The sequence below is a fragment of the Lolium perenne genome, chromosome 5 (genome assembly GCF_019359855.2).
Source record: "Lolium perenne isolate Kyuss_39 chromosome 5, Kyuss_2.0, whole genome shotgun sequence".
NCBI lineage: Eukaryota > Viridiplantae > Streptophyta > Magnoliopsida > Poales > Poaceae > Lolium > Lolium perenne.
The window spans coordinates 97,948,486-97,962,359 of record NC_067248.2 but is presented as its reverse complement, the minus strand read 5'-3'; positions in this window follow the sequence as shown (position 1 = coordinate 97,962,359).

Sequence of the window (13,874 nt, the reverse complement as noted above, 5' to 3'; positions counted from 1 at the left end):
GGATTCTTCGCAGAATCCCGGTTGGCGACCGGTCGACCGGACCCAGGACCGGACAGCCCGGTCACAGGCCCGGTCAGACCGGACCCCTGACCGGACAGCCCGGTCCCAGGCCCGGTCTGACCGGACGCCCAACCGGATCCGACGGGAATACCCCACCATACTGCTTTGACTTATCCATTCGCGTACCTGTTCGCCCTTGCTGGCTGTGCTTGCCTATTTAAGTAGCTGGGACCCCTCCTTTACTCTTTAGACTTGTTTAGAACTCAAACCTACCTTTGAGCTTAGTCTCCCTTGGGTATCATCCCTCTGTAATCAAGGCACCTTGGTTGTTGACTTTGAACTTGTGGAGTGAGATTCTAGTACTTGTTACTCTCTCTCCCTCCCCAAGCTCATCCTCTCCAATCCCAATCTCTCTCCGGGAATTCTGCCTCGTGCCTCTTCCACGGAGATTCTATTGGCGTGGTCCATCGAGCCACGGAGGTAAGCATCGGGTGTATCGGGTTGGTGTGCGTGCGTGAGTCTCGGAGTTCATCGCGTTCTTCGTCCCCTTCGCGTTTTCCCATCTCTCCCGCTTGGTTTCGAAGTCAATCCGCAAGATCGGGCCACACACGGGGTCTTAGACCACATCATATGGTATCAGCAGCCTTTGGTTCCCGCGGATTTGACCCTCCACCCACCCGATTTCGTTTCTAGAAAATTTTCCAAAAAATAGCCCTAAAGTGCCTTTTGACCGATCTGTGATTTGGTTGAGTTTTGAGTGGTTTTGGTCCGTGGATCTGGTGTTGTTGTGCTTGATCTACTATTTCCCCAACTTTTAGCCTCCAATTCCATCGTTTCCCTTCGATTTGGTCGATTTGGCTTGGTTTTCGTGAAGAACAGGAGAGAGAAAGCTCAATCCCGAGCAATCCGGTTGAGCAGCCGGTCAACCGGGCTACAGACCGGCCGGGCCGGTCCAGACGCCGGTCAACCGGCCACACAACCGGCCGAGCCGGTCCAGGAGCCGGTCCAACCGGGCCCCCGACCGGGCGACGCAGCGCCTCCTTCGACCTCGACATCCGGCGATCTCCACCACCACCACCACCACCACCACCACCACCATCGCAGGTATAACTTGCAGGTTTCCCCTTGTAACCCCTCTTCCTTTTGCGATCTACCCCATCGAGCATTGCTTGTCTAGTGTTGCGAGACATTGCACGTGGCCCCGCATTGTGAGGTGTGTGTGTCGCGTTGAGTAAGGCACCCAAGCAAACACTCGTGTGGCAAGATAGCAAAAGCGAGGCTAACGCTAACATAGTGCGTGAAAAAGCCCCAAAAACACAAAAAGAGTGCAAGTAGCACCATACATCCATACACCCATACATACAAAAGTGTCCACAAAAGCCACCAAAGATCAAAACGAGTGCAAGTGCCACCATATACAAGAGAGAAAAAGCTTTTAAGCAAAGAGAGATAGGAGAAGAGAGGCCGCGTGCGAATCTTGTTGTCTCTTCCTTTGCAACCAAAGTTTTGGCTCTCCTTGTGTTAGTGTGACACCGAGCAACTATACATACACTTTTCCGCTCGTTCCTTGGTTGCACTAACCCCGCTTATCTCGTGTGTGAGTTCCACATTTTTCCGTGTTTATAGTGATCGCACTTTGACATTTGGATTTTTGGACCTCATCCACTTTTAACAACATACTTGATCTTGGATTTGTCTTTTGGCTTTCCACAACACTCGCCTAACACCATATTTGCTAGCTTTTGCGTGTGGTTTTGCATGTGTCCCCGATACACTTGATCTTACTTTCGGCTTGGTTGATTGCCTCAATACTATCTTACCTTGGTAAGAGTGCGAGGTAGTCTCCTTCCACTAACATACACAACATAGTTCTTGTTCTTCCATCATGGATAGGAGCGGAGATGAAACAAGGGATGGAGAAGTCCTTCGGAACACCGAGAGGTTGGCTACTCAACACAACCTATGGACTCAACGCCAAGAGTTCAAGGAGCAACTATCACTCTTCGAGACTCGCATCGATGAACAATATGAAGAAGTGGCTCACAACTTCTCCACGGTGAACCAAGACTTGGCTCTCCTCCGTGAAGCTACGGACAACTTGAATGGCCAAATGGCGGCCAATGATGCGAACATGGAGCGACGCATGGATAACCTCGAGCGCGCCATCACCAACTTGGGTCGTCATCGCCGACACCGCTCTACTTCATCATCATCAAGCTCGTCACAAGATTACTATTCTCATGGCCACCGTTCGTCATCAAGCTCCTCCTCAAGGCATGAAGACCATCCTTGATGTAGCCCCGCTCACCAACGACTCTACATCAAGGCCAACAATTCCCCCAAGTGGACCAATGACAAGGGCTCGAGTTAAAGCTCTACATGACAAGGTGAACTCGCTCCTCACTTCCCTCGACCTAGATACCCCATTGGATGGAATGCTACCTCATGCCGAAACCCTTTGTGTCATTAGGTACGTGGAGCATCAAGATCACGGAGAGGACGTTACGCCATGGTCAAGGGAAGGAGAGGAGCAGCTGATCGAGAAGACGTACACGGAGCTGGACCCGAAGTCGCCCGAAGAGCGCAAGGAAGAGGAGACGGACGGCCGGTCCAGAACCCGGACTGACCGGGCTCCTGACCGGGCCACCCGGCGCAGAAGCCGGTCGACCGGCCGCCTGACCGGGCCGCCCGGATCACAACCGGGCTACCAACCGGTGCCATCCGGACAACATCCCGGGGCCTCGGGACCTCGTCCGGTCGGCGCCCGGTCACAGGCCCGGATCCGGACCGGACCACCCGGCCACAGGCCCGGTCTGACCGGATCCCTGACCGGCCGCCCGGTCACAGACCCGGTCTGACCGGAACCCTGACCGGCCTGCACGACTTAAGTTATAATTTCGGCCCAAACTTACCTTTTCGGCCTGTGTCGCCTTGTAAGACTATATAAGCACCCCAAGCACCCCCTTAGCTCTTTAGACTTGTTTAGAACTCAAACCTACCTTTGAGCTTAGTCTCCCTTGGGTATCATCCCTCTGTAATCAAGGCACCTTGGTTGTTGACTTTGAATTTGTGGAGTGAGATTCTAGTACTTGTTACTCTCTCTCTCCCTCCCCAAGTTCATCCTCTCCAATCCCAATCTCTCTCCGGGAATTCTGCCTCGTGCCTCTTCCACGGAGATTCTATTGGCGTGGTCCATCGAGCCACGGAGGTAAGCATCGGGTGTATCGGGTTGGTGTGCGTGCGTGAGTCTCGGAGTTCATCGTGTTCTTCGTCCCCCTCGCGTTTTCCCATCTCTCCCGCTTGGTTTCGAAGTCAATCCGCAAGATCGGGCCACACACGGGGTCTTAGACCACAACATATGGTATCAGCAGCCTTTGGTTCCCGCGGATTTGACCCTCCACCCACCCGATTTCGTTTCTAGAAAATTTTCCAAAAAATAGCCCTAAAGTGCCTTTTGACCGATCTGTGATTTGGTTGAGTTTTGAGTGGTTTTGGTCCGTGGATCTGATGTTGTTGTGCTTGATCTACTATTTCCCCAACTTTTAGCCTCCAATTCCATCGTTTCCCTTCGATTTGGTCGATTTGGCTTGGTTTTCGTGAAGAACAGGAGAGAGAAAGTGCAATCCCGAGCAGTCCGGTCCAGACCCCGGTCAACCGGCCGCACAACCGGCCGAGCCGGTCCAGACGCCGGTCAACCGGCCGCACAACCGGCCGAGCCGGTCCAGGATCCGGTCCAACCGGGCCTCCGACCGGGTGACGCAGCGCCTCCTTCGACCTCGACATCCGGCGATCCCCACCACCACCACCACCACCACCACCACCACCACCATCGCAGGTATAACTTGCAGGTTTACCCTTGTAACCCCTCTTCCTTTTGCGATCTACCCTATCGAGCATTGCTTGTCTAGTGTTGCGAGACATTGCACGTGGCCCCGCATTGTGAGGTGTGTGTGTCGCGTTGAGTAAGGCACCCAAGCAAACACTCGTGTGGCAAGATAGCAAAAGCGAGGCTAACGCTAACATAGTGCGTGAAAAAGCCCCAAAAACACAAAAAGAGTGCGAGTAGCACCATACACCCCATACATACCAAAGTGTCCACAAAAGCCACCAAAGATACAAACGAGTGCAAGTGCCAACATATACAAGAGAGAAAAAGCTTTTAAGCAAAGAGAGATAGGAGAAGAGAGGCCGCGTGTGAATCTTGTTGTCTCTTCCTTTGCAACCAAAGCTTTGCCTCTCCTTGTGTTAGTGTGACACCGAGCAACTATACATACACTTTTCCGCTCGTTCCTTGGTTGCACTAACCCCGCTTATCTCGTGTGTGAGTTCCACATTTTTCCGTGTTTATAGTGATCGCACTTTGACATTTGGATTTTTGGACCTCATCCACTTTTAACAACATACTTGATCTTGGATTTGTCTTTTGGCTTTCCACAACACTCGCCTAACACCATATTTGCTAGCTTTTGCGTGTGGTTTTGCGTGTGTCCCCGATACACTTGATCTTACTTTCGGCTTGGTTGATTGCCTCAATACTATCTTACCTTGGTAAGAGTGCGAGGTAGTCTCCTTCCACTAACACATACAACATAGTTCTTGTTCTTCCATCATGGATAGGAGCGGAGATGAAACAAGGGATGGAGAAGTCCTTCGGAACACCGAGAGGTTGGCCACTCAACACAACCTATGGGCTCAACGCCAAGAGTTCAAGGAGCAACTATCACTCTTCGAGACTCGCATCGATGAACAATATGAAGAAGTGGCTCACAACTTCTCCACGGTGAACCAAGACTTGGCTCTCCTCCGTGAAGCTACGGACAACTTGAATGGCCAAATGGCGGCCAATGATGCGAACATGGAGCGACGCATGGATAACCTCGAGCGCGCCATCACCAACTTGGGTCGTCATCGCCGACACCGCTCTACTTCATCATCATCAAGCTCGTCACAAGATTACTATTCTCATGGCCACCGTTCGTCATCAAGCTCCTCCTCAAGGCATGAAGACCATCCGCGTCCTCATCGACCACATGTTCGTCAAGATGACTCTCGCTCTAACTCAAGGAGAGGTGAATTCCATCGCCATGCTCGTCCTCATGAACGACCTCCACAAGAACAAGCTCATCACCAAGATCGTCATCAAGCGGCTCGCCATGCCCACCATGGGTATGACGACCATCCCCAAGACAACGTCCACCACAACATGGCGCCACATGGTGATGCTCCCGCCCAAGGTCGTCAAGAGCAACCAAGGCGTGATCTCCGGAATCATCCTCGCCATGACCAAAGGGGCCGAGGGCAACCACAACATGATCGAGATGAGAGAGCCATAATTGGGCAACGCCAACAACATCGCCAAGACCCGCAACAACATCCTCACCATGAGCCAAGTGAAGCTAGTGTTCACCTCCAACGCCAACCCAATGCTATGGTTGGTCGTGGAAGACCTCCTCCTCCTCCTCAAGTCGCAAGAGATGAAGGCATCCGTCCTCGCCGCCGCAACATGGAAGATGAAGAGAATATGTATGGAAAGCTCAAGTTCAATATGCCCAAGTTCAAGGGTGAAGACGATGCCGAGGCCTACCTCTCATGGGCACTCAAGGTTGACAAGATCTTCCGCATCCATAACTACTCCGGTGCCAAGAAAGTAGCCATGGCCTCCCTCGAGTTTGAAGATTATGCCAACACTTGGTGGGAACAAGTTGTCACTCTTAGGGAAGAAAAGGGTGATCCTCCAATTGATACTTGGGAAGACATGAAGGAGGAGATGCAAGCCCGCTTTGTCCCTACACACTACAAGACCGATCTCTTCAACAAGCTACAAAAGTTGAAGCAAGGCACCAAGACCGTTGAGGAATTCTTCAAGGAGATGGAGTTAACCATGATGAGAGCAAACATCCAAGAGTCCGAGAACCAAACCATCGCTAGGTTCTTCAATGGCCTCAACTACCCCATCAAGAAGATTGTGGAGTTCCAACCATACTCCAACATGGTTGAGTTGGTTCACCAAGCTTCCAAGGCCGAGCGTCAAGTGAATGAGGACATCAAGTACTCCAAGTCCAAGCAATACTTCGCCTCCAAGCTTGCCACATCAACTCCTACAACAAGTGTCAAGCCATCCGCATCCTCTACACCTTCCAAGCAACCTTCCATACAAAGTCGCATGAAGCAAACGGTATCCTCCACCGCCTCCTCTAAGGCCTCTACGGGACCCTCCAATGTCACTTGCTTCAAGTGTGGCACCCAAGGCCACAAATCCTTTGAGTGCAAGAACACCAAGGTCATGATCACTATGGAGAATGGTGACATAGAGACTCTAAGTGAAGGTGAATATGAAGCCCTAGTGCAAGCCGCGGTTGCTAATGAGGAAGACTATGATGAAGAAAGTGGAGAAGACCCTCTCTTATGCACACATGATCCAAGCCCTTCTCTTGTGGTCACTCGAGTGCTCACCACTCAACCCCAAGCTATGGAAGACCAAAGATGCAACATCTTCCAAACGCGTGCCGGCATTGGTGGCAAGTCTATCAAGGTCATCATCGATGGTGGGAGTTGCCACAACTTGGCAAGCACCGAGCTATGTGAGAAGCTCAACCTCACGCTTCGCAAGCATCCTCATCCCTACCATGTCCAATGGTTGAGTGACAAGGGCAACGTCAAGATTCAACACACCGTCACCGTCAACTTCAAGATAGGACCCTATGAAGACACCGTCGAGTGTGACGTGGTGCCTATGACCGTGTGCCACATGTTGCTTGGCCGCCCATGGCAATTTGACAAGAAGGCCATACATGATGGTTTCTCCAATGCATACACCTTCAAGGTCAAGGACAAGAAGTTCGAGCTTCGCCCAATGACTCCTAGCCAAATCATCGCCGACAATGCGAAGGCTTTAGCGAGGGCACAACACCACATCCACCATAGTGAGTTGAGAGGAGAAGGAGCGACCCACCAAAAAGAGAGTGAGCGCCACCACCCACATATGAGTGAGAGAAAGAGTGTCCTCCTAACCACCAAAAGCGAGTGGAGAGAAGTGAAAGACAACCCATCCACCACCATACACTACGTGCTCATTTGCAAGGGCCTCTCGGCGGAGACTAATGACTTAACCAACATTCCTTCGTCTTTGTTGTCTCTTTTGAAGGAGTTCCAAGACGTCTTCCCGACGAGCTACCACATGGACTACCACCGCTTCGGGGCATCGAGCATCGCATCGACCTCATACCCGGCGCTCCCCTACCAAACCGCGCCGCCTACCGCACCAACCCCGAGGACACCAAGGAGATCCAACGCCAAATTCAAGACCTCCTCGCTAAAGGGTATGTCCGTGAAAGCCTTAGCCATTGTGCCGTTCCCGTCATTCTTGTGCCTAAACCGGATGAGACGCAACGGATGTGTATGGATTGCCGCCCTATCAATGCCATTACCGTCCGTTATCGACATCCCATTCCGCGTTTAGATGATATGTTGGATGAATTGAGTGGTGCCACGATTTTCTCTAAGATTGATTTGCGTAGTGGCTACCACCAAATCCGCATGGCAATTGGTGATGAATGGAAGACGGCATTCAAGACCAAGCTTGGTCTCTATGAATGGCTCGTCATGCCGTTTGGTCTTTCCAATGCTCCTTCCACTTTTATGCGTCTTATGAATCACATCTTGCGACCTCTCATTGGCAAGAGTGTGGTTGTCTACTTTGATGATATTCTCATCTATAGCAAAAATCTCGAGGACCATGTTCAACATGTGAGAGAAGTCTTATGCATCTTGCGCCACGAGAAGCTCTTTGCCAACCTTCCAAAATGCCATTTCGCTCAAAACAAATTGGTTTTTCTTGGTTTTGTGGTTTCCGCCAACGGGATAGAAGTTGATTCTTCCAAAGTTGAGGCCATCCACAATTGGCCCACTCCCACAAATGTTGGTCAAGTGAGAAGCTTCCGTGGACTTGCCGGATTTTACCGCCGTTTTGTGAAAGATTTCAGCACCATTGCTTGCCCTTTAAACGAACTTACAAAAAAGAATGTTCCGTTCGTTTGGGGCAAAGCACAACAAAAAGCTTTTGATGAATTGAAAAAGAGACTCACCGAGGCACCATTACTTGCTCTTCCCGACTTTTCCAAAACATTTGAAATCGAATGCGATGCGAGTGGCCTTGGAATCGGTGGTGTTCTCATGCAAAATGGAAAACCCGTGGCATACTATAGCGAGAAGTTGGATGGCGCACGCCTCAACTATCCTATATATGACAAGGAGCTTTATGCTTTAGTTCGTGTTCTTGAAGTTTGGCAACACTATCTTTGGCCAAAAGAGTTTGTCATCCACTCGGATCATGAGTCCTTGAAGTATTTGAAAAGTCAACACAATTTGAACAAGCGACATGCTAAGTGGGTTGAGTTCATAGAGTCCTTCCCTTATGTAATCAAATACAAAAAGGGCAAGGAAAATGTGGTGGCGGATGCACTTTCCCGCAAAATTACTCTCCTACTCACCCGCTTGGAGTTTCACATTTTGGGTCTTGAAGAGATCAAAGAGCTCTACCCTTCCGATGTTTTCTTTGGACCAATCTTTGAAAAGTGTTCCATTGACCGAGGTTTTGATGATTTCTACTTGCATGATGGCTACTTGTTTAAAGCTAACAAAGTTTGCATACCCGAGTCTTCTCTTCGTAAGTTGCTTTTGCAAGAGTCACATGGAGGTGGCCTCATGGGTCATTTTGGACGCGACAAGACTCTTTCGATGCTATCCACACACTACTATTGGCCACGCATGAAGCGAGACGTGGAGCGCCTTTGCAACCGTTGCACCACTTGTTTACAAGCTAAGTCAACATCCAACCCCCATGGTCTTTACATGCCTTTACCCATTCCATATGCACCTTGGTCGGATATAAGCATGGACTTTGTTCTTGGCTTACCACGCACAAAACATGGTCATGACTCAATATTTGTGGTAGTGGATAGGTTCTCAAAAATGGCATATTTCATTCCATGTCATAAGAGCGATGATGCTTCACACATTGCTTCGTTGTTTTTCAGGGAAGTGGTTCGCCTACATGGGATACCGGCAAGCATTGTGTCGGATCGAGACGTCAAGTTCATGAGTTATCTTTGGAAGTCGCTCATGGCCAAGTTTGGAGTCAAGCTTTTGTTCTCATCATCCTCGCACCCTCAAACCGATGGACAAACCGAAGTGGTCAATCGAAGCCTCTCCACACTCCTCCGCACACTTGTGAAGAAAAACTTGAAGTCATGGGAAGATTGCATCCCCCACGCGGAGTTCGCCTACAATCGAGCAAAACACTCCACAACATTACGGAGTCCCTTCATGGTCGTCTATGGATTCGAACCTCCAACGGCACTCGACATCCTTCCACTCCCTCTTCACCAACGGACCAACATGGACTTCGACGAGCGCACCACCGCCATGAAGAAACTACATGAAGAAACAAGAGCAACCATACAAGACCATGTCCTTCGCCAAGCTAACCGCCTCAACGCCAAGAAGAAGGAACGAGTGTTTGAAGAAGGAGACCTAGTTTGTGATGCGGGGTGGCCTTTGGACACCTACGCCTCAAGACCAACAATGGAAGCCCCGCCTATCGTCGACGCTACACCATGGCCAAGGAGTCCCCCAAGTGGACCAACAACACAAAACCCCACCATATATGTCAAGGTGAACTCTTTCCTCTCTATGGTCAATCTCAACACCAACTTGAATGGCATGCTACCTCATGCCTATCATCATTGTGTCTATAGGTGCCGACATCGACAAGGACCAAGAGAGAAGGAACTCCCATGGTGCAAGGAAGAAGGAAGAAGAAGAAGGGAAGAAGAGGAGAAGGAAGATGAAGAAGAGGAGGGAGGAACAGGCCGCCCAGTCCAGAGGCCGGTCAGACCGGGCCACAGACCGGACAGGCCGGCGCAGAGCCCGGTCAGACCGAGCCACAGACGGACAGTCAGGCGCAGAGCCCGGTCAGACCGGGCCACTGACCGGCGCACCCAAAGATCGCACCGGAAGCCAACCGGACGGAATCTGCGAGGATTCCGGTTTGCGCCGATCGGCCGGACCGATGGCCAGGACCACCCGGTCCACAGCCCGGTCTGACCGGCCCCAAACCGGATCCGTCGGGTTTGACCCAACCACTTGTACCTTTTCGACCCAGGTCGCCTTGTATGCCTATATAAGACCCCAGCTCGCCCCCATAGCTGGTTAGACAAGATTTAGGCTTAAACATGACTTTGAGCTTTGTCTCCCTAGGGTTTCATCCCCTTTGTATCAAGGCACCCCATGTTGGATGATTGGATCTATGTGAGTGAGATTCTAGTGTAGCCCACTCTCTCCCTCACCTACCTCCATCCTCAACACCGATCTCTCACTCCGGGATTCTACTTCGAGTCTCTCCCGTGGTGATTCTATTGGCGTGGTCCATCGAGCCACGAGGGTAAGTATCGATTGTATCGGGTTGGTGTGCGTTGTGTTCTTCGCGTTCTTCGTGTTCTTCCGCCTCTCCCTCTCTTTCCCCTTTGATTCTTGGGTCATTCGCAAGATCGGGCCACACACGGGGTCTTAGACCTTAACATATGGTATCAGCAGCCTTTGGTTTCCGCGAATTTGACCCCCCACCCACCCAATTTCCCCTCTAAAAATTTTCCCCAAAAATCCCCAAAAAATAGCCCTAATTTGCCTTTGGATGGATCTGCGATTTGGTTGCGTTTTGAGTGGTTTTGGTCCATGGATTTGGTGTTGAGGTGCTTGATCTACTATTTCCCCCACTTTCTAGCCCCCAATTCCATCGTTTTCCTTCGATTTGGTCGATTTGGCTTGGTTTGCCTCAAGAACAGGAGAGAGAAAGCTCCATCCCGCGAAATCCGGTTGAGCAGCCGGTCGACCGGGCTACAAACCGGCCGGGCCGGTCCAGAATCCGGTCAACCGGCCACGCAACCGACCAGGCCGGTCCACAACCCGGTCCAACCGGGCCTCCGACCGGGCGACGCAACGCCCTCCTTCGACCTCGACGTCCGGCGATCTCCACCACCACCACCACCACCATCGCAGGTATAACTTGCAGCTTCCACCTTGTAACCCCTCTTCCTTTTGCGATCTATCCCATCGAGCATTGCTTGTCTAGTGTTGCGAGACATTGCACGTGGCCCCGCATTGTGAGGTGTGTGTGTCGCGTTGAGTAAGGCACCCAAGCAAACACTCGTGTGGCAAGATAGCAAAAGCGAGCTAACGCTAACATAGAGCGAGAAAAATCCGCCAAAACACAAAAAGAGTGCAAGTGCACAATAGAGCAAAAGAATGCGAGTAGCACCATACATCCATATACCCATACATACAAAAGTGTCCATGTGCCACCAAAGATAAAAACGAGTGCAAGTGCCACAATATACAAGAGAGAAAAAGCTTTTAAGCAAAGAGAGAAGAGAAGAGAGGCCGCGTGTGAATCTTGTAGTCTCTTCGTTGCAACCAAAGCTTTGATCTCTTCTTGTGTTAGTGCGACATCGAGCACCCTTGCTTAAGGGCTTCATACACTTTTCCGCTCACTTTTTGGTCGCACTAACCCCGTTCATCCCGTGTGTGTGTTCCACATCTTTTCCGTGTTTATAGTGATCATCGCTTTGACATTTGAGTTTTTGGATTTCACCCACCCTTAACAACATACTTGATTTTGGATTTCATCTTTTGGCTTTCCACCACACTCACCTAACACCATATTTGCTAGCTTTTGCGTGTGCCTTTGTGTGAGTGCCCGATACAATTGTTCTAACTTTCGGCTTTGTTGGATCGCCCCAATCTTGTCATACCACGGTAAGATTGCGAGGTAGTGTTCTTCCACTAACATACACCATATAGATACCATCTTGTCGTGCTAACATGGATAGCGAAGACGAGGATACGGAGGAGTACACGGAGCACTTCGAGGAGGATACCTCTTCAAGTACCGCGGATGTGGAGGAACATGTGGAGCTCTACACCGACTATGGCTCCGCAAGCATCATCGGCATGACCGACATCGAGGAGCTCTACACCGACTATGGCTCCGCGAGCATCGCCGACATGGACGACATGGTGGAACACCACCACGAGGACGACATCGACGAGCTCTACATCGACACTTGCTCAACAAGCATGGACGACATGGTGGAGCACCACCGCCACGACGACATCGACCCTACCATGTCCACCGCCGATGCTCCCACCTACCCCTATGATGCGGGGTGGCCTTCGGTCACCTCCTCACCAAGACCAACAAGTCCCCCAAGTGGACCCATGACTCGTGCTCGAGCCAAAGCAATACATGACAAGGTTAACTCGCTCCTCACTACCCTCGACCTAGATACCCCATTGGATGGAATGCTACCTCATGCCGAGACACTTTGTGTGATTAGGTACATGGAGCACCAAGGCCCCGGAAAGGATGAGACGTCATGGTCAAGGGAAGGAGAGGAGCAGCAGAACCTGGAGATGAACATGGAGCCGAAGCCGACGTCGCCCGAAGAGCGCCAAGGAAGAAAAGGACGCTGGCCGGTCACAGGCCCGGTCAGACCGGCCCCAGGACCGGACGCCCCGGTCACAGGCCCGGTCAACCGGGCGCAAACCGGACCAGCTCCCTCGTACCGGACGACGACCGGACCCAGGACCGGATTCTTCGCAGAAGCCCGGTTGGCGACCGGTCGACCGGACCCATGACCGGATGGCCCGGTCACAGGCCCGGTCAGACCGGACCCCTGACCGGACAGCCCGGTTCCAGGCCCGGTCTGACCGGACGGCCAACCGGATCCGACGGGATTTCCCCACCAAAATGCTTTGACTTATCCCTTCGCGTACCTGTTCGCCCTTGCTGGCTGTGTGTGCCTATTTAAGTAGCTGGGACCCCTCCTTTATTCCTCAGACTTGTTTAGAACTCAAACCTAACTTTGAGCTTAGTCTCCCTTGGGTATCATCCCTCTGTAATCAAGGCACCTTGGTTGTTGACTTTGAATTTGTGGAGTGAGATTCTAGTACTTGCTACTCTCTCTCCCTCCCCAAGTTCATCCTCTCCAATCCCAATCTCTCTCCGGGAATTCTGCCTCGTGCCTCTTCCACGGAGATTCTATTGGCGTGGTCCATCGAGCCACGGAGGTAAGCATCGGGTGTATCGGGTTGGTGTGCGTGCGTGAGTCTCGGAGTTCATCGTGTTCTTCATCCCCTCGCGTTTTCCCATCTCACCCGCTCGGTTTCGAAGTCAATCCGCAAGATCGGGCCACACACGGGGTCTTAGACCACATCATATGGTATCAGCAGCCTTTGGTTCCCGCGGATTTGACCCTCCACCCACCCGATTTCGTTTCTAGAAAATTTTCCAAAAAATAGCCCTAAAGTGCCTTTTGACCGATCTGTGATTTGGTTGAGTTTTGAGTGGTTTTGGTCCGTGGATCTGGTGTTGTTGTGCTTGATCTACTATTTCCCCAACTTTTAGCCTCCAATTCCATCGTTTCCCTTCGATTTGGTCGATTTGGCTTGGTTTTCGTGAAGAACAGGAGAGAGAAAGTTCATCCCGAGCAATCCGGTCCAGACGCCGGTCAACCGGCCGCACAACCGGCCGATCCGGTCCAGACGCCGGTCAACCGGCCGCACAACCGGCCGAGCCGGTCCAGGATCCGGTCCAACCGGGCCCCCGACCGGGTGACGCAGCGCCTCCTTCGACCTCGACATCCGGCGATCTCCACCACCACCACCACCACCACCACCACCACCATCGCAGGTATAACTTGCAGGTTTACCCTGGTAACCCCTCTTCCTTTTGCGATCTACCCTATCGAGCATTGCTTGTCTAGTGTTGCGAGACATTGCACGTGGCCCCGCATTGTGAGGTGTGTGTGTCGCGTTGA